The 20247-nt window shown below is 43.1% G+C and overlaps 8 non-coding genes across 8 annotated transcripts; all 8 read left to right on the plus strand.

Annotated features, from left to right (window-relative positions):
- Window positions 1-3550: 3550 nt before the first annotated feature.
- trnar-ccu (transfer RNA arginine (anticodon CCU)) lies at window positions 3551-3623 on the plus strand. The gene has a single exon. It is a non-coding gene; the product is annotated as a tRNA-Arg (tRNA).
- A 9360-nt stretch (window positions 3624-12983) lies between these two features.
- On the plus strand, window positions 12984-13056 carry trnar-ucg (transfer RNA arginine (anticodon UCG)). The gene has a single exon. It is a non-coding gene; the product is annotated as a tRNA-Arg (tRNA).
- Window positions 13057-13562: 506 nt separating this feature from the next.
- Window positions 13563-13636, plus strand: trnai-aau (transfer RNA isoleucine (anticodon AAU)). Its single transcript has one exon. It is a non-coding gene; the product is annotated as a tRNA-Ile (tRNA).
- Window positions 13637-14373: 737 nt separating this feature from the next.
- trnar-ucg (transfer RNA arginine (anticodon UCG)) lies at window positions 14374-14446 on the plus strand. The gene has a single exon. It is a non-coding gene; the product is annotated as a tRNA-Arg (tRNA).
- Window positions 14447-15291: 845 nt separating this feature from the next.
- On the plus strand, window positions 15292-15364 carry trnar-acg (transfer RNA arginine (anticodon ACG)). Its single transcript has one exon. It is a non-coding gene; the product is annotated as a tRNA-Arg (tRNA).
- A 1062-nt stretch (window positions 15365-16426) lies between these two features.
- Window positions 16427-16515, plus strand: trnay-gua (transfer RNA tyrosine (anticodon GUA)). Its single transcript is given in 2 exon segments — window positions 16427-16463; window positions 16480-16515. It is a non-coding gene; the product is annotated as a tRNA-Tyr (tRNA).
- A 1289-nt stretch (window positions 16516-17804) lies between these two features.
- On the plus strand, window positions 17805-17893 carry trnay-gua (transfer RNA tyrosine (anticodon GUA)). Its single transcript is given in 2 exon segments — window positions 17805-17841; window positions 17858-17893. It is a non-coding gene; the product is annotated as a tRNA-Tyr (tRNA).
- Window positions 17894-19182: 1289 nt separating this feature from the next.
- Window positions 19183-19271, plus strand: trnay-gua (transfer RNA tyrosine (anticodon GUA)). Its single transcript is given in 2 exon segments — window positions 19183-19219; window positions 19236-19271. It is a non-coding gene; the product is annotated as a tRNA-Tyr (tRNA).
- Window positions 19272-20247: the final 976 nt, after the last annotated feature.

Here is a 20247-nt window from a genome sequence, read left to right on the forward strand (position 1 = left end):
CTCTGCATCAATTTTCTGATTCAGTTTGGTTGTCGCTGTTCGAATCACTCCACGCTTCTGTTTCAATCGTTTCATCTTCTCCGGATCCATGACTTCAAACTTTTACAGCAGCTTCTCGCAAACAATTCTTCAATCCACTTTCCTTCATGGATTGGATCCTTTCCTCCCGGGTTTCGGCACCAGTTTGTAGCGTGCAAAATAAGTTTTCCAGGACAAGAGTTTTTTTCTTATCTTCTTAGTTTTATTTATTATTAAACTTCACAATTTCAAAATGCGCAGGGGATGGCTTTGGGAACAATGTCAAAGAAAGAGTCTCTGATGTGTGCGCGCTCCTGCGCTGCGCGTCCACGGCTTCTTTATCTGGGGAATCCCAATTGGGCCACGCCCACTTCAGCAGGTAGGTCCATATTTGGACATGTGCGTCATACGGGAGAATAAATCAAACTGGAATGAGAACAGCATTAGTGACATGTAATTGGACACAACACACAGCAACATTATTATATTATATATATTAGTCGGTGGTTAAAGTTAGTTTCTTGCTGTTTTTTGCTGGTTAAACTTCAGTTTAAGATATTTCTAACAATGCCCTGATCGTCTCTGTGGGCATATATTAATAACCCTGTGCGTAAAGTGTGAAATGTCTCAATCAGCCTCACCTTTTCCCCGGCGCACTTCTGCACGTTACTGTATGAACACGTTGTTGTGAGTTACACAAAAACATGGGTATTTACCTTGGGGGTAATCAGAGTCACCCACATGAGCTCCCACCACCCCAGAGAGAGCAGTGTCACACATAGTTGTGCGCACTCTCTGTTCAAACAGAGTCGGTCACCCCCCCACCCGACTGTTTTGGCCACACTGCAGCGGTGGGCAGCCAGTCTCCGCTTCACATCCACCTTAATGTTGGACCACTTCTTCTTCACCTCTGGTCTGCTTGTGAGGCTTCTCAGACCCCACAGCATTGACAGCATTGAAAGCCTCAGGCTCTCCCACCCACTCCTCTTAGTTTGCTGCTTAAGCCGGAGGACAGCGTGTCAAAGAACAAATTTTTTTGGGCCTCCACTTCAGAAAGTAGCACCGACATATCGCTTTCCGTGAAGTTCTTCTTTTTTCCCGTCTTATTCAGTCTTTTTTCTTTATTTTCTGAACGTACACAGAAGGGAATTGCAGGTGCAGGGCTCATTTAAATATGATTTGCGTATTTAAGTAGGGGCGTGGACAGGGAGGAGTCGGCTGCTCCGACATGTGCGCTCAATTCCACGTTGATTGGGATGTACAAACGATATATGCTTGGATTGATGCGTGCGCACAGATTCGTACATCCGACCTTGGGGGTCATTTGGGTTTGAGCGTATGCCATGTTTCAGTAGGAAATCCACGCAAGTCTTTGTACATGAGGCCCCTGGAAAAGATGATGTAACATTCAGCAACATCACAGTTGACACTTGACCAACTCTGAAACCCTTTCTACACACTCTTAATTCAAACTCGTTTGGTGTGCATATGAGTGTCCTCTAATGTCCACTTTTCTGATATAAGTGAGAAAAAAGAATTATTGTGTCAAAAGACTGAAATCTTTCACTTTTGTTAAATGGATTAGAGGATTGTTTACCCGATTTCTTAAAGTTGTGTTTTTTATTTTGAATAGTCACGTGGATAAGGCACTGGCCTCCTAAGCCAGGGATTGTGGGTTAGAGTCCTAACTGAGGTGTGTAGCAGAGTGGCGCAGCGGAAGCGTGCTGGGCCCATAACCCAGAGGTCGATGGACCGAAACCATCCTCTGCTATGTATAACTTTTCAAATCAAACTCATCATCTTTCACTAAAAACACCTGGAAAAGATGATGTAACATTTATCAACATCACAATTGACAGTTGACCAACTCTGAAAGCCTTTCTACACACTCCTAATTTAAACTCGTTTGGTGTGCACACGAGTGTCCTCCAATGTCCACTTTTCTGATATAAGTAAGAAAAAAGAATTATTGTGTCAAAAGACTGAAATCTTTCACTTTTGTTAAATAGATTAGAGGATCGTTTACCCGATTTCTTTAAAGGAATAATCCGGAGTAAAATACACTTTAGGTCAATTTACGGGATGTTGGGAGTACATACGTTGAGTTGACATCAAAATCATTTAATTCTGATGTGTTTTGAGAATTTTGATTTGACCGTTTTCAGCCAAAAGTCGTTAGCCTGGAGGAGAGTGGGGCATATGGTATCGCCGCTACAAAACGCTATTTTTACACCTCTTCTACAGCTCCAAACAACATAACACTTACGTGGTAGTGAGTAGAGGGTCCCTAAAGCCAAACAGAAGTGTCCCGAGGTCTTCATGTGGTCGGATAGAGAGTCCAGAATTAATTTAATCAAGCCAGTATCTTTCCGGAAATGCTCCTGCTGCAGCTGGCATCTTCAGCGTAAAGTCCGTATAGTAGAGTATAGTGTGGAGTAGCACGCTCTGGAAATTCACAATTTTGTTGCCTTTTTTTTTCCAAACATAGTCAAGTATTTCTTTCGAAAGTGAAATGAAGTTGTATGCAACAGCAAAGCCTAGCTTACTAACAGGTTGGAATTTTATAAAACGTCTCGCGGGACATAGCCTCCTGTTTACGGAAGACATCTTTTGCGTGACTGGACTGTGTTTTTTTTGTTTTTTTTTAAATAAAATTTATTAAAGCTCTTCAAAAGTATACAAAACAAGTGAAGACGTATTCTTGACAGTGTTTGTGACTGGACTGACCATCACAGAAGAAGGACAGGTGTGTGAGCAGATTGTTGAACAAACAGCGGAGCAAACTTTTGGAGTTATGGTGCGTGTTTATTCCTATCCTGGCTGCGGGACGCGGATGAAATGGTATAATCCTGCGAGTTTCCACAGGCTGCCTTTTCACGACTCACAACTTTTGAAACAATGGCTGCTGATTTTAAAAATTTATATGAACACGCCGGTCGACACATTGAAGCAGAGAGACTCACGAGTTTGCAGTGCACATTTTGACCGGGATGAATTGTGAATTTCCAGAGCGTGTTACTCCACACGCGGCTCTCTACTATACGGACTTTACGCTGAAGATGCCAGCTGGAGCAGGAGCATTTCCGGAAAGATACTGGCTCGATTAAATTAATTCTGGACTCTCTATCCGACCACATGAAGACCTCGGGACACTTCTGTTTGGCTTTAGGGACCCTCTACTCACTACCACGTAAGTGTTATGTTGTTTGGAGCTGTAGAAGAGGTGTAAAAATAGCGTTTTGTAGCGGCGATACCATATGCCCCACTCTCCTCCAGGCTAACGACTTTTAGCTGAAAACGGTCAAATCAAAATTCTCAAAACACATCAGAATTAAATGATTTTGATGTCAACTCAACGTATGTACTCCCAACTTCCCGTAAATTGACCTAAAGTGCATTTTACTCCGGATAATTCCTTTAAGTTGTGTTTTTTATTTTGAATAGTCACGTGGATAAGGCACTGGCCTCCTAAGCCAGGGATTGTGGGTTCGAGTCCCTTCTGAGGTGTATAGCAGAGTGGCGCAGCAGAAGTGCCTCAGTGGCCTAATGGATAAGGCACTGGCCTCCTAAGCCAGGGATTGTGGGTTCGAGTCCCATCTGAGGTGTGTAGCAGAGTGGCGCAGCGGAAGCGTGCTGGGCCCATAACCCAGAGGTCGATGAACCGAAGCCATCCTCTGCTATGTATAAATTTTCAAATCAAACTCAACATCTCTCATTAAAAAACCTGTTAAATATGATGTAACATTCATTATCATCACAATTGACACTTGACCAACTCTGAAACCCTTTCTACACGCTCTTAACTTAAACTGGTTTGCTGTGCACATGAGTGTCCTCCAATGTCCACTTTTCTGATATAAGTAAGAAAAAAGAATTATTGTGTCAAAAGACTGAAATCTTTCACTTTTGTTAAATAGATTAGAGGATCATTTACCCGATTTCTTTAAGTTGTGTTTTTTACTTTGAACAGTCACGTGGATAAGGTACTGGCCTCCTAAGCCAGGGATCGTGGGTTCGAGTCCCATCAGAAGTGTGTAGCAGAGTGGGGCAGCGGAAGCGTGCTGGGCCCATAACCCAGAGATCAATGGACCGAAGCCATCCTCTGCTATGTAAAAAGTTTCAAATCAAACTCATCATCTCTCACTAAAAAAGAACCTGGAAAACATTATGTGACATTCATAGCATCAAAATTGACACTTGACAGACTAAGAAACCCTTTCTACACACTCTTAATTCAAACTCGTTTGGTGTGGACATGAGTGTCCTCCAATGTCCACTTTTCTGATATAAGTAAGAAAAAAGAATTATTGTGTCAAAAGACTGAAATCCTTCACTTTTGTTAAATGGATTAGAGGATCATTTACCCGATTTCTTTAAGTTGTGTTTTTTATTTTGAATACTCACGTGTATCTATTTGATACATTCAACCACTCTGAAAGACAATCTGAGAAAAACAAACAAGCTTCAGTTGTGAGATCTATTTCTTTTTGATGTATCAAGGAATGGATCGTTTGGTCAGAAATGGTTGTTAATTTGGAAGCGCTAAGAATGTAGCAAACAAAGGGGAATTAGCTCAAATGGTAGAGCGCTCGCTTTGAATGTGAGAAGTAGTGGGATCGATGCCTGCGTTCTCCAGTCATCTTTCCTTTGTTCTTTTGCTCTGTGGAGGAAATGATTAACAGCTGGATGTGGCAAACGTGGGTGTAAACTGAAAGAAAGACAGCTCTTTCACATTAGCCTGAAGTCAGACTCAAAATTCTTCATTATAGATTCAATCGCCCAAATGAACTTAGTGTAAGCAAATAAAAATATTGCGACAAAAGCATTGTTTTAAAAGCCTGCTTGTAAAAAGTCGAATCAGAAATATTAACAAACTAACAATTTAACATTCAAAGCCAACGAGAATGGGATTTGACCCCATGCGTGCAAAGCACAATGGATTAGCAGTCCATCGCCTTAACCGCTCGGCCAAAGATGGGGCGGAAGGGACTGCTACAGAGGAGGAAAAGGGGAAAAGAGGGGGGAGAAAAGACGAAAGGAAAAATAGATAATTATCACACTTCTACACCAATTAAACATGTTTCAACCACATTATTGTCTTTGTGGTAATATCTTTTAATTTTTAATTAAACTGATTTATCCTTTACTTAATACTTTTTACATTTTAAATTTATGTTAAATTTAGAAGAGAATCAGAATTATGACTATTTTGGTTGTTTTCTGTTTATACTATTACTATTGAGGTCCAACAGAATTTATATGATACAACACAAACAAATTATGATCAGTGAAATTTATTTAGTCTTACACAGCTGCATACACTGATCTGTCATTTCTTCTGGACATGTGTAAAGGCTGACTAAAACAAAACAACTGGGAGAATATTCCAGATCAAACGTTTTTCTTCAGACTGATCACATCAAGTGCAAACCAGTGTTAAATCAAAACACAGTGTCAATCATATTCTTCAAAAAAGTTTTACATTAAAACAACACAGTAACAAACAAACTGTAACAAAGAAAATCTGTCAAACTTTCATTTCTTTGCAAGAGACTGATCACATCAAGTACAAACCAGTGTTAAATCAAAACACAGTGTCAATCATATTCTTAAAAAAAGTTTTACATTAAAACAACAGAGTCACAAACAAACTGTAACAAAGAAAATCATTTCTTTGCAAGAGATTCTCTCCATTCCAAAATGGTCTCTCCAGAGGCTGGACAATACCATTTCCCTTTAGTCTGTGTATGGCCAGTGCTGTTATTTTTGGCCTGACCACAAACTGAACATTGATAGTGGTAGTCCGGTTTCCACTGCCGCTTTTTGGGAGGTTCCCCTCTTGCCAGGCGTTCCTGCTCTTCTTGTTCTGCCCTATTCTGTCTCCACCTCCTGTAGCGATTCGTGTTTGCTGAAAGCAGATCTGATGATGATGCAGCTGCAGCTGCAGCTGCTGAAGCTGATGCATGAAGTGGTGGTGTATGGTGCTGATACCATGGAGCCAGAGGAGATGGCAGGGGTGGGAACTGTCCTTGTCTAAATGGGGGCAAGACTGGGGCTGATGGACTGTAGCAGAAACCCGAAGAAGTGGGCAGAGTTTGTGGCATCTGATTCTGCTCATAGTAGGACCAAGCAGGTGATGGTGGCTGCTGATTCTGTGCATACAAAGAGCAGTCAGGAGCTGGGGCTTGAAAAAAGTGGCCTGACTGGTGTGAGGATGATGAAACAGTGTTAGAATAAGGAGGATAATGCTGTGCAGAGCCAGTTCTACCACCAACGCGTGGACGGATCAGTGCCTCGCCTTCTCTGTTCTCAGGTTCCTGAAACTCCATGCGTTTATGTCCATGTTCCACAGGAATGGAGGGAAGATGTCTTGCTTCTGGCAGGAAAGATTCAGCCACGGAGACCTTCTGAGGAAGCTGCACACCTTGGAGTAGAGTGTCCCGGTCTGTTCTTTTCTGTCGCTGATGTAATCTGAAAAATAGTACAATAGAAACGGTTTACTTTTCAAAGTGAAGTGAAGTGTAAAGTGCAAAATCTATTCAAAATAAAAAAGGCATCTTACCAAGCACACACAGTGGTGTTGTTGATGGTGACTATCAACAAGTTGGTCTGGTCTTGTATGGGCTGGGAGTCTTCAAGCAGCTGTTTGACATGACAGTAAGTTTGCACGATTGACTGTGGAATGGGCAGAACTTTTCCCTTGCAGTCTTTTGGTCGGTTTCTCGCTTGTTGGTATTCTTTTAACAGCTTGAGGCAAATGCACTCAGAGATTCTGTTGGTGTCAGGTCTCTGGGCAGCCTGGCCATGGGTCATAAACAGTCTGTGTGAAAAACAGGTCATTAAAATTGCAGAAAAATGCAAGTTCCTTTAAACTAATTTGAATGGAGCAGCCATGAAATGCAATAGTATTAATTATTATTACTGTATTAATCTCCTAATCTTAAAACTTTAAAATGCTAAGACATAAAAATAGAAATTGCAAAACTTGACTTGGCTTTTACTAGTCAGTAGGCAAACAAATTATGCATTGTGTCAAATATCAGACAGGTTACCTTTCAGCTGCTTGCTGACCAGGTGCAGACCCACTGCGTTTCCGAGAAGCTCTCCATGGTCCTGGCAACGTGCTCTTCTTACTTTTTAGGGTGTATTTGGAGGGTTGCTTGTCCATGTTGTGTAAAGCAGAATACAGCTGCATCATTTCTTCTACCTCTGTGGTTGACAGCGCAGTTATTGTGCGATTGAGGTTCAAAAGATACTCTGCCAAGTTGTCAACAGCCTCCCATCCAGGAAAACCTCTGGAGTCACACCGGGTCTCCTTTAAGGAAAATTAATTTATATACAGATACACATGCACACACTAAATGTATAAAAATACTGATTTTTAATGTTACCTGAAACAATTTCCTGGGACTGCTGAACGAGTCATCTTCTGTGAATGCACCACTGGTATCGGACTGGATAATCCATATTTGTAGCAAAGAAAAAAAAGAGAAATATCTTGTTCAATAAAAATAAAGTAAATCAAAGCGTAACATCAAGTGCTGTCCGTGGTGTGCATGAATGAAGTATGCAGGTGTAGGTGCTGAGAATAGCAAGCAAGCCAACCAACACTAACCCAAATAATAAAAGTGGAAAAGAACCTGTAGATCAAGCTGAGCCAAAGCCTGATTTCAAAACAAGACTAACTACGTCCCCAAATTGTCCATATAACATAAACCAGCTACGAAACAAAGTGGTTCATACTCTAACCAAACACAATGGACACATAAGGGTCTCACTATACCTGGGATGAACTGCTGCTTGGTCCACAAAAGGAGTTGTCATCAGTAAGCAGATCTCTGACTGGATCAACAGTGCGAGTGGGAGAAGCAGGGCTTGCATCGAGACTAGTTTCCTGAAAACATACAGAAAAGACAGCAAAGATTCCTTATATCCTTGGACTGCAAAAAAAAACCCATTTTCTCTGTATTCATGATATCCATTTCAGATTTTCAGATTTTCAGATTTTCAGCATGCAACACGTCATGCTTATTGGTTCTGTTAATGAGACAAATTATTCACAATACATGCAAGTGAATATTTGTAATTAAAAATAAATCAAATCATTCTAATGAAATGATCACATTACCTGAGATGACATGGGAGATGACCCTTCCTGGAGAAAAGGAATATTAGGGGCTGATATCTCCAACTGCTCACACTGCAGCACCCTGGAGGGGCTCTCCAAGACGATGTCAGTGACGTCACTGATGGTACCATCAGCACTGTCCTCCTCCTGAACATCGGCTTGCATCTCTGGCAAAACAACTCCCAGTTCGCTGTCCTGCTGGGGACCTAACAGGTCTCCCCTGTCTGACTGAGCAAGAAGATACTCCACAGCAATCCGCTCACCTACAAAGTCAATCATAGTACACAAACAACCATATTTTAAGTTTACAAATTTGCTGTACGAAAATTAGTATTTTTGTGGAATTTGTGAGGTAAAGGTCCAATACCAGTTGGACAGCCTGGGGGAATGAACTCTGGCAAGAGGGCATGACCCAGCACTCTGATGCTCAGGGTGTTGATGTTGGACATCAGACGAACATCGTAGAGTTTAGTGTGAGATCTGCGACTCGCATCTAAAGCTTCTTGGGCTCTTTTCATGTTCCATCTGGATCCACCCTCAAGCATATACATCTGAGTGTGCATGGCATTGCTTCTCCATCCTTAAAAAAAACAATGTGGCAAAGATTAGCTGCATTTATGAAATGACAAATATTCTTTGCATTTTCTTTTCAGAAATTATGCTGATTTAACAATTTTAGATGTACACATAAAAATCTGGAAGGTGTGACAGCAATGAATGACATCAAATATAGTAATTTACTGTTTACCTGGGATGAAGGAGCACTGATGTCGATGAAAGCTTTCAACTGAAGACGACCCCTGCCACATCTGAAGGTTTGAACTTCTTTGTCTCCCTTTTGTGTTGAGCCAAGCTTAGTATATAGTTCAACACCAGGTGGGTCTTGGATGCATGGTAGGTGCTTCTGCTGCACTTGCCACACACGAGTCATGCTCTCAGGGTTGATTAGGCGTAAACCTGTGGTGTCAGTCAGTTCCCACATGGACTTTAATAATCCCTGAATGAGTTTCCGGGTTTCTTCTACTCCTCTGGTTCTTCTTCTACAATGTTTAGCAAGCTCACTGGAGCTAATGTTGGCCAAAACTTGTGCTTCTGTGGGAGGTTGACCAGGATGCTTTTTCCTCAGCTCTGAGCTCTTTGCTTCTTTAAGGCGGCTGACATCATCTTGATCCCATTCGAAAATGCAGGAGGACAACTTGGAGCAGAATGTGCCATAAAGAGGATGATGCTCTGTGGTGAGACCGGTTGGGAATCGTCTCATGTAGTGAAAGATGTCCAGTCTCACTGTAGTCTTCCACGGCCGAAACCACTCAAGCACTGGAGGCGCACCTGCTTAGACAAAAAATAAGCAAAATAAAACACAAATACATTCTACAGTATTTCTTTATTTCCTTTTTCATGACTCAGGGCTTATGGTATTAATGTTGTGACATAAAACATAACTGTTGCCAGATTATACCTTGTTAAAAACACATTTCTTTCTTTTGAATCAGGTTTTCAATTTAAAGTTTAAAATGTTTTAAACTTTGAACTGTAAACTAATGTTACAATGAAGTGCAACAAAGTCTGAAGATCACAAACCTGATGCACTACAGCAGTCTCTGTCAACATAAAGGATCTTTGGCTCTGGTTCTCCAGCATTCTGGTAGCGCAGGACAATCCCTTGGCACAGTTCCTCCAAACCTGCTCCCTCACCTGTGGTCAGCACACAGTTCAGAGCTTGGCCATGTTCGTTGGTGATGTTCGTCATCCACGTAGCCGTCTCAGAAATGCCACCAGCAAGCTTTTTGGTGATCTGTTTGGTGTAAAGAAAATGAAAAGCAAGAACATCAGAATGCAAATAATAATTAGAATTGAAAAAATTTTAGAGGTGTTTTACTGTACCTTTTTGGTAGAGTCAAGCTTTAAAATCCTGCCGTATGTTGAGGTGATGACACCCTTCATCTCAGACAAGTGACTCAGTATTTCGTTGGCATGCACAGTCTGAAACCACTGTCCAAGAGGAAGAGGGCAAAACCGTGGCGGATTCTGGTAGGCAACTTTATGGCTCCTGGCTAAGACACTCTTCTTTTTGTGACGCTCACAGTCAGACATATACTTAATGGTGCGCTTTGCCCACTCCTCACTGTGCAGCTCTTCTAAAGCTTGCTGCACATAACTGGAGCTATTTCCAACAGTCCGCGGTTTCAGCAAAGTCACGCACCTTTTGTCAAGAGCCAGCTGTGTGGTGAGAGTAGCTGGAAACTTGTTTCTGTTGGCTGGATCTAATTGGCTTAAAACCTCAGTGCTCCACGGACAGACAGGAATCATGCATTTACTGCATCGTGGATAATCTCCTCCAATCAAATAGTACCTTGAATCCAGGTCAACGACTTCTCTGACCTTTGTGTAGATCCCAGAGTGGTGCATCTTGGTGTTGCACTGTTGACATTTCAGTGAAATAATCCACATCCGCATAGGTGCCCACAGAAACATCCGCTGCCTGAAGTAGACCAGGGGATCCGGAGGTGCAGTCACTACCTTTGGTGGACTGGGTGGATGAAACCAGTTTTGGGAGAACCGTTGTCTAAACTGGCCTGTGGGGTGGTAAAGGCACTGTGCAATCCACTCCTGGTCTGCCGGCTTGATGACCCGCAAAAACTGCTTGGGAAGAAAACTCACCCAATTCACCTCTGGAGGCCTAAGGTGGACAACAGGAGAAGAAGCAGCTGTAGGAATTGGCTGCGGGCGTTGCACTGGTGGAAGGCACTGCTGTGGCTGAAGTGGTGGTTGTTGGGGTGGTGTTGCTGGTTTCCCATGTTGTGGTGGTTTGAATGCTGGTAGTCGGTGTGGTTGAGATGCTGATGTTTGGTGTGGTGGGTCATGACCTTCTTCAATATGTTGAAGCAGCCCAACTGCACCCTTGACCTTTTTCCCACATTGCTCACAACATCGCTCTGCATGAAAGTCAGACAAGTGTTCATTAAAATGTTCCACGTTGATGTTTGCACTACATAATGCACACTGTATCTGCTCTGGGGTTTGACTGACTGAGATGCTTTGAGGTTGACATCTTCCTGAATTTGAGCTCCTCTGGGCTGTGGGGTCAGCTGGAACTTTGCCTACATTTGAACTGCTCTGTGCGGCTGGATCTGCTGCAGCTGCGGCTACACTTGAGCTCCTGTGCATGGTCGGGTTTACATTTGAACTGCTCTGTGCGGCTGGATCTGCTGCAGCTGCGGCTACACTTGAGCTCCTGTGCATGGTCGGGTTTACATTTGAAATGCTCTGTGCAGCTGGATCTGCTGGGGCCCTAGGTACACCTTGGCTGCTCTGGTTGGCCTGGAAATCTGACGCTGTTCCTGCACCTGACACGTTTTCGGATTGAACCCTTGTTGAACCTGCCTGCTCACCTGACTGTGGAAAAACAACATTGAATTTGTTGCTAAAGCTTGAAAAACTTTTGTAGTAAAACATTAAATTCTTTCCAGTGTTTTAGAACAATCAATTTTAGAACAATTTCTAATTAGATTTTGTGGCTTATATATTCAGAAAGGTAAAAATCTGTGAAACACTCACAACTTTTAACAGTCGCATATTGCAGTGTGAAACATAGCTTTTTTTTCCATCTATTGTAAATAAATAAAAAAGTTTAACTCACCTTATGATAACCACAATTGCAGGGGATTTCTTTTCCAAATATGTCGGTTGTCCGGACTTTCTGGTTGAAGACAGGAGTCAGTGGACAAGCGTCTATCCGCTCAATGACAGCCCTCCATCTTCTGGTTCCAGGTCTCTTCCCAGTGGAAAACTTGAACTTTCCCTGAGCATACAGCTGCATAACACCAGCCCAATACGAATCGGGCTTCCCTGTCTTCGTCATCCCAAAAAACTAAAATTTTAGCCGAATGATAGTAAAAAAAAAAAACGCCAGGAAGGAGCGTTAAAATAAGACAATAACGCTTGAAAGGATATTTTAAACCAACAGAACGACGCACAGATACGGACAGAGTCAGGTTAAACTATATTAAACGGATTAAATAATCTATTCACCACACATACCAATTTTATCTCGATTTTAAATGGGAGTCAAAAGTTGGGAGACAGTAGCGGGAAACTTGTTTTTGTTTTTCCCATCGACCACCACTGCGCATGACTTACGTGATGACGAAACACGTCAAATGTTAGGACTTGTTAGGATTTGTTAGGACTTTGTTAGGACTGTTAGGAATGTGTTAGGAATTTGTTAGGACTGTTAGGAATTTGTTAGGAACTTGTTTGACGGCCAGTTGGCAGAGGGTACGGCCACCTCGTCCTCTCGCTTGTAAGTTTGACCATAAAAATTTCCGTCTTAAACTACAGCTGGTATAATTTCGATCTCAAATTGAAGCCTCATTAGATACACTGGCCTTGCGTGCAGAGGGTATGAATTCATCCCCCTTTCACAAAAATAGAATCATTATTATCTAAATGTGGTTTCATGTAGGGATGTTTGATTTAAAATTGGGCGAAACAAAAGCAATTACACTTAGGACAAGTCAAATTTAGGGTTGGGGTTATTACAATCTCTTCAGTATATACCCAAATCCATTCATTTAGTCACCACTCATAAGGAGTGACCAGAGGTGAGCGTTGGAAGGAAGATCGACTGGTAGAACGAGCTCCTCCAGTCGTGGTCAAAATGGTCTGATCCCTAAACTCTTCCACTTGAGGCAGCAACTGGTTCTAAGCAAGGAGAGGGCCCTCAACCCTTTTCCAACTAAGGATCAGAGCCTCAGACTTGGAGGTACAATTTTATTCCTGGCTGTTTCAGACTTGGCAGCAGACCACCCCTGTACCAGCCGGATGACTCAGGTGAGACCATGTGGCCTAACGGACAAGGCGTCTGACTTCGGATCAGAAGATTGAGGGTTCGAGTCCCTTCGTGGTTGTCTTGTTTAGTTGTATGCTGTCATATATGTACAGAAATCAAGAGCACTGTACTGAGTACTAACCAAATAAACACATGGTGAAAGCTGGTAAGTACTTTGCTAGTTATACTCCATGTCAGAAATCCTCTGAATGGCATGCCATTAAAGTCGGAGGATTTTACCAGTCTGTTACTGGTAAAAAAAAAATCCAAAGTTAAGCTGATGTTGCGCAATGATCTTGGCTTCCCCATACTGCCTATACTCAAGCTATAAAAAAAGATGAGAGACTTGAATGAGTAAGTTCTATCACGTCGAGTCATTGGAGCTTATAACAAATGATAAAATAATTGCATTCAAAGCATTTTTTGAAGAACTAAAAGTCTTTCAACTCACCTGCTGATAACATCCAAATCCGCAATACCAAAGGCAAGCTGTATAGAATGTTTGTGTGACTTAAATAGGTAACAGAGAAAATACTGAGAGCACTTATTCTCACACAAATTTGCTCATAGGGCAACTCAAAATCAGGCCAGTTAGCTCAGCTGATCAGAGCGTGGTGCTAATAATGCCAAGGTCATGTGTTCAATCCCCATACTGGCCACGAACATCAGCAACAACAGCACATGTGTAGGCGCCCTTCCATAACACATAACTTTTAAAGATATATCAATATATTTGATGCTGCTTGTCCTGGAACGGATCACAGGGGAAGCAATGTGAGCAGACATCCCTTGCCCCGATTCTCACAGGACATAATCTACACCTCTTCTCGGGTGGACACACAGAAATACCAATGCAAGACCAGCATGGTTTATTTCTTGTGAGTCCTGGACCTTCCCTCAGGCCTCCTCACCGTGCAACTGATCCAAAATATCTCCCCTGGGGGGAATCTACATGATATTCTGACCAGATGCCCATACCGCCTGATCTGGCTTCATTCAAAGAAGAGCGGCAGAGACTGTATTCTCAGCGCATTCCAGATGACTACGCCTATCACCCTGATCCAAGAGGGTGAGCCTAATCACCACAGAGTGGAAGATGATTTCAGCCCTAATGCATTCGCAATCTCATTCATTTAGTCACCACTCATAAGGAGTGACCAGAGGTGAGGGTTGGAAGGAAGATCGACTGGTAGAACGAGATCCTCCAGTCGTGGTCAAAATGGTCTGATCCCTAAACTCTTCCACTTGAGGCAGCAACTGGTTCTAAGCAAGAAGAGGGCCCTCAACCCTTTTCCAACTAAGGATCAGAGCCTCAGACTTGGAGGCACAATTTTATTCCTGGCTGTTTCAGACTTGGCAGCAGACCACCCCTGTACCGGCCAGATGACTCAGGTGAGACCATGTGGCCTAACGGACAAGGCGTCTGACTTCGGATCAGAAGATTGAGGGTTCGAGTCCCTTCGTGGTTGTCTTGTTTAGTTGTATGCTGTCACATATGTACAGAAATCAAGAGAACTGTACTGAGTACTAACCAAATAAACACATGGTGAAAGCTGGTAAGTACTTTGCTAGTTGTACTCCGTGTCAGAAATCCTCTGAATGGCATGCCATTAAAGTCGGAGGATTTGACCAGTCTGTTACTGGTAAAAAAATCCAAAGTTAAGCTGATGTTGCGCAATGATCTTGGCTTCCCCATACTGCCTACACTCAAGTTATACAAAAAGACGAGAGACTTGAATGAGTAAGTTCTATCACGTCGAGTCATTGTAGCATATAACAAATGATAAAATAATTGCTTTGAAAGCAATTTTTTGAAGAACTAAAAGTCTTTCATCTCACCTGCTGATAACATCCAAATCCCCAATACCAAAGGCAAGCTGTATAGAATGTTTGTGTGACTTAAATAGGTAACAGAGAAAACACTGAGAGCACTTATTCTCACAAAAATTCAGAACGAGGTGCTAATAACGCCAAGATCATGGGTTCAATCCCCATACTGGCCACGAACATCAGCAACAACAGCACATGTGTAGGTGCCCTTCCATAACACATGGCTTTTAAAGATATATCAATATATTTGATGCTGCTTGTTCTGGAACGGATCACAGGGGAAGCAATGTGAGCAGTTGGTAGAGCGGAGGACTGTAGGTGCCCAACAACAGTTATCCTTAGGTCGCTGGTTCAATTCTGGCTCGAAGGATATGCCAAGCTTTTGTATACAGAGGCTCTTTTGGCCAACTCCGTCAATCCTTTCAAAGCTTTTGGAATATGCTGTTTTACGAAAGACTGTTCCACTCTCTATCGAACTTGCTAAGGGCTAGTGGCGCAATAGATAACGCGTCTGACTACGGATCAGAAGATTCTAGGTTCAACTCCTGGCTAGCTCGGCATGCTGGTTTTAGTCTCTCACTTCTCCCACTTCTATAGAACAGGATCGCTTTAAACCTTCTACTCCCTGGGTATCCCAGCTCACTTACGCCCCAAAGATACCTCACAGTGTGTCGTCTTGCAACGCATGTGGCTGACCCCACACCGTAATGGAAGCTCATCTTCCTCTTTATCTCTGCTGTCAATGATTTTGCTCCAAACACAAAAAAAAAAACATGGCTGCCAGCCACATGACGCAGAGCTACATATGCTATCCTTGGGATACAAAGGTGTTTCGGATCACATCAAAGCCACACACGACAAAAACCCACAACCGGCCATGATTGTATAGTGGTTAGTACTCTGAGTTGTGGTCGCAGCAACCCCGGTTCGAATCCGAGTCACGGCAACCCCCAGACCGAATTTGTTTGCATCGCTGAAAAAAGATCCCACTTTCAACTTAGATTTCTTAAACTTTAAAAAAAATGATTTTGTCTACAGGCCTCTGTCCCGTATCAAAGGTCTGAAAGAATCAAACAGCACAAATGCAGAAGGTCTGCCCATTTAAAGAGCATAAAAAGGGTCAAAGTATCAAACAGGCCCCAATGAGAAATAGTGCCTTTTTAATGAGTCGCCAAGGCCGCATATGTTCTGTGTTTTTTAGCTCTTCTAAAGGGAGGGTTTTCACACACCGCCACACCCAAAGTATAAACATCCTAACAACAGCAGATGAAAATCATGTGCCAAAAGAATGGATGGATAGACCTGACAAAAAAGAACCAAAACAAAAAGGCTGGACTTTTGCGCTGGACAATGTTAGGGTATATTGAGGATCAACATCTGTGTTGGACGATGTGGAGACTTTCCCAGATAGATGCCAGATATGTTTTTGTAAGGACTAAATGCATGATAGAAACTGAGGCTGATTTGATCTGAAACACATCTGAAACTGATGGATTCTCCTGGCTCCCTTCCATAACTCATTCGGTACAGCAGAGAACTGCAGGTGTCCCATGATACGCATCTTAAGCCTGGTTACATGCATTCATACAGGATTCATGAAAAGGATGTGGGCCTTGCTCCCTTCGATAGCTCAGTTGGTAGAGCGGAGGACTGTAGGTGCACAACAACAGTTATCCTTAGGTCGCTGGTTCAATTCCGGCTCGAAGGATGTGCCAAGCTTTTGTATACAGAGGCTCTTTTGGCCAACTCCGTCAATCCTTTCAAAGCTTTTGGAATATGCTGTTTTACGAAAGACTGTTCCACTCTCTATCGAACTTGCTAAGGGCTAGTGGCGCAAAGGATAAAGCGTCTGACTGCGGATCAGAAGATTCTAGGTTCAACTCCTGGCTTGCTCGGCACGCTGGTTTTAGTCTCTCACTTCTCCCACTGCTATAGAACAGGATCGCTTTAAACCTTCTACTCCCTGGGTATCCCAGCTCACTCACGCCCCAAAGATACCTCACAGTGTGTCGTCTTGCAACACGTGGCTGACTCCACACCGTAAGGAAAGCTCGTCTTCCTCTTTATCTCTGCTGTCAATGATTTTGCTCCAAACACAAAAAAAAAACATGCCTGCCAGCCACATGCCGCAGAGCTACATATGCTATCCTTGGGATACGAAGGTGTTTCGGATCACATCAAAGCCACACACGACAAAAACCCACAACCAGCCGTGATCGTATAGTGGTTAGTACTCTGCGTTGTGGTCGCAGCAACCCTGGTTCGAATTCGGGTCACGGTAACCCCCCGACTGAACTTGTTTGCATCGCTGAAAAAAGATCCCACTTTCAACTTAGATTTCTTAAACTTTTAAAATAATGATTTTGTCTACAGGCCTCTGTCCCGTATAAAAGGTCTGAAAGAATCAAACAGCACAAATGCAGAAGGTCTGCCCATTTAAAGAGCATAAAAAGGGTCAAAGTATCAAACAGGCCCCAATGAGAAATAGTGCCTTTTTAATGAGTCGCCAAGGCCGCATATGTTCTGTGTTTTTTAGCTCTTCTAAAGGGAGGGTTTTCACACACCGCCACACCCAAAGTATAAACATCCTAACAACAGAAGATGAAAATCGTGTGCCAAATGAATGGATGGATAGACCTGACAAAAAAGAACCAAAACAAAAAGGCTGGACTTTTGCGCTGGACAATGTGAGGGTATATTGAGCATCAACATCTGTGTTGGACGATGTGGAGACTTTCCCAGATAGATGCCAGATATGTTTTTGTAAGGACTAAATGCATGATAGAAACTGAGGCTGATTTGATCTGAAACACATCTGAAACTGATGGTTTCTCATCACTTTTTGTGTTTATTTAACTGATAAACAGGCCCAAGCCCCTGGCTCCCTTCCATAACTCATTTGGTACAGCAGAGAACTGCAGGTGTCCCATGATACGCATCTTAAGCCTGGTTACATGCATTCATACAGGATTCATGAAAAGGATGTGGGCCTTGCTCCCTTCGATAGCTCAGTTGGTAGAGCGGAGGACTGTAGGTGCACAACAACAGTTATCCTTAGGTCGCTGGTTCAATTCCGGCTCGAAGGATGTGCCAAGCTTTTGTATACAGAGGCTCTTTTGGCCAACTCCGTCAATCCTTTCAAAGCTTTTGGAATATGCTGTTTTACGAAAGACTGTTCCACTCTCTATCGAACTTGCTAAGGGCTAGTGGCGCAAAGGATAAAGCGTCTGACTGCGGATCAGAAGATTCTAGGTTCAACTCCTGGCTTGCTCGGCACGCTGGTTTTAGTCTCTCACTTCTCCCACTGCTATAGAACAGGATCGCTTTAAACCTTCTACTCCCTGGGTATCCCAGCTCACTCACGCCCCAAAGATACCTCACAGTGTGTCGTCTTGCAACACGTGGCTGACTCCACACCGTAAGGAAAGCTCGTCTTCCTCTTTATCTCTGCTGTCAATGATTTTGCTCCAAACACAAAAAAAAAACATGCCTGCCAGCCACATGCCGCAGAGCTACATATGCTATCCTTGGGATACGAAGGTGTTTCGGATCACATCAAAGCCACACACGACAAAAACCCACAACCAGCCGTGATCGTATAGTGGTTAGTACTCTGCGTTGTGGTCGCAGCAACCCTGGTTCGAATTCGGGTCACGGTAACCCCCCGACTGAACTTGTTTGCATCGCTGAAAAAAGATCCCACTTTCAACTTAGATTTCTTAAACTTTTAAAATAATGATTTTGTCTACAGGCCTCTGTCCCGTATAAAAGGTCTGAAAGAATCAAACAGCACAAATGCAGAAGGTCTGCCCATTTAAAGAGCATAAAAAGGGTCAAAGTATCAAACAGGCCCCAATGAGAAATAGTGCCTTTTTAATGAGTCGCCAAGGCCGCATATGTTCTGTGTTTTTTAGCTCTTCTAAAGGGAGGGTTTTCACACACCGCCACACCCAAAGTATAAACATCCTAACAACAGAAGATGAAAATCGTGTGCCAAATGAATGGATGGATAGACCTGACAAAAAAGAACCAAAACAAAAAGGCTGGACTTTTGCGCTGGACAATGTGAGGGTATATTGAGCATCAACATCTGTGTTGGACGATGTGGAGACTTTCCCAGATAGATGCCAGATATGTTTTTGTAAGGACTAAATGCATGATAGAAACTGAGGCTGATTTGATCTGAAACACATCTGAAACTGATGGTTTCTCATCACTTTTTGTGTTTATTTAACTGATAAACAGGCCCAAGCCCCTGGCTCCCTTCCATAACTCATTCGGTACAGCAGAGAACTGCAGGTGTCCCATGATACGCATCTTAAGCCTGGTTACATGCATTCATATGGGATTCATGAAAAGGATGTGGGCTTTGCTCCCTTCGATAGCTCAGTTGGTAGAGCGGAGGACTGTAGGTGCCCATCAACAGTTATCCTTAGGTCGCTGGTTCAATTCCGGCTCGAAGGATTTGCCAAGCTTTCGTATACAGAGGCTCTTTTGGCCAACTCCGTCAATCCTTTCAAAGCTTTTGGAATATGCTGTTTTATGAAAGACTGTTCCACTCTCTATCGAACTTGCTAAGGGCTAGTGGCGCATTGGATAATGCGTCTGACTACAGATCAGAAGATTCTAGGTTCAACTCCTGGCTAGCTCGGCACGCTGGTTTTAGTCTCTCACTTCTCCCACTGCTTTAGAACAGGATCGCTTTAAACCTTCTACTCCCTGGGTATCCCAGCTCACTTACGCCCCAAAGATACCTCACAGTGTGTCGTCTTGCAACACGTGGCTGACCCTACACCGTAAGGAAAGCTCGTCTTCCTCTTTATCTCTGCTGTCAATGATTTTGCTCCAAACACAAAAAAAAAACATGCCTGCCAGCCACATGCCGCAGAGCTACATATGCTATCCTTGGGATACGAAGGTGTTTCGGATCACATCAAAGCCACACACGACAAAAACCCACAACCGGCAGTGATAGTAAAGTGGTTGGTACTCTGCGGTGTGGTCGCAGCCTCCCTGGTTCGAAGCCGGGTCACGGCAACCACCCGACCGAACTTGTTTGCATCGCTGAAAAAAGATTCCACTTTCAACTTAGATTTCTTAAACTTTTAAAAAAAAAATTTGTCTACAGGCCTCTGTCCCGTATCAAAGGTCTGAAAGAATCAAACAGCACAAATGCAGAAGGTCTGCCCATTTAAAGAGCATAAAAGGGGTCAAAGTATCAAACAGGCCCCAATGAGAAATAGTGCCTTTTTAATGAGTCGCCAAGGCCGCATATGTTCTGTGTTTTTTAGCTCTTCTAAAGGGAGGGTTTTCACACACCGCCACACCCAAAGTATAAACATCCTAACAACAGCAGATGAAAATCATGTGCCAAAAGAATGGATGGATAGACCTGACAAAAAAGAACCAAAAAAAAAAGGCTGGACTTTTGCGCTGGACA

The sequence above is a fragment of the Odontesthes bonariensis genome, chromosome 8, assembly GCF_027942865.1.
Source record: "Odontesthes bonariensis isolate fOdoBon6 chromosome 8, fOdoBon6.hap1, whole genome shotgun sequence".
Taxonomy (NCBI): domain Eukaryota; kingdom Metazoa; phylum Chordata; class Actinopteri; order Atheriniformes; family Atherinopsidae; genus Odontesthes; species Odontesthes bonariensis.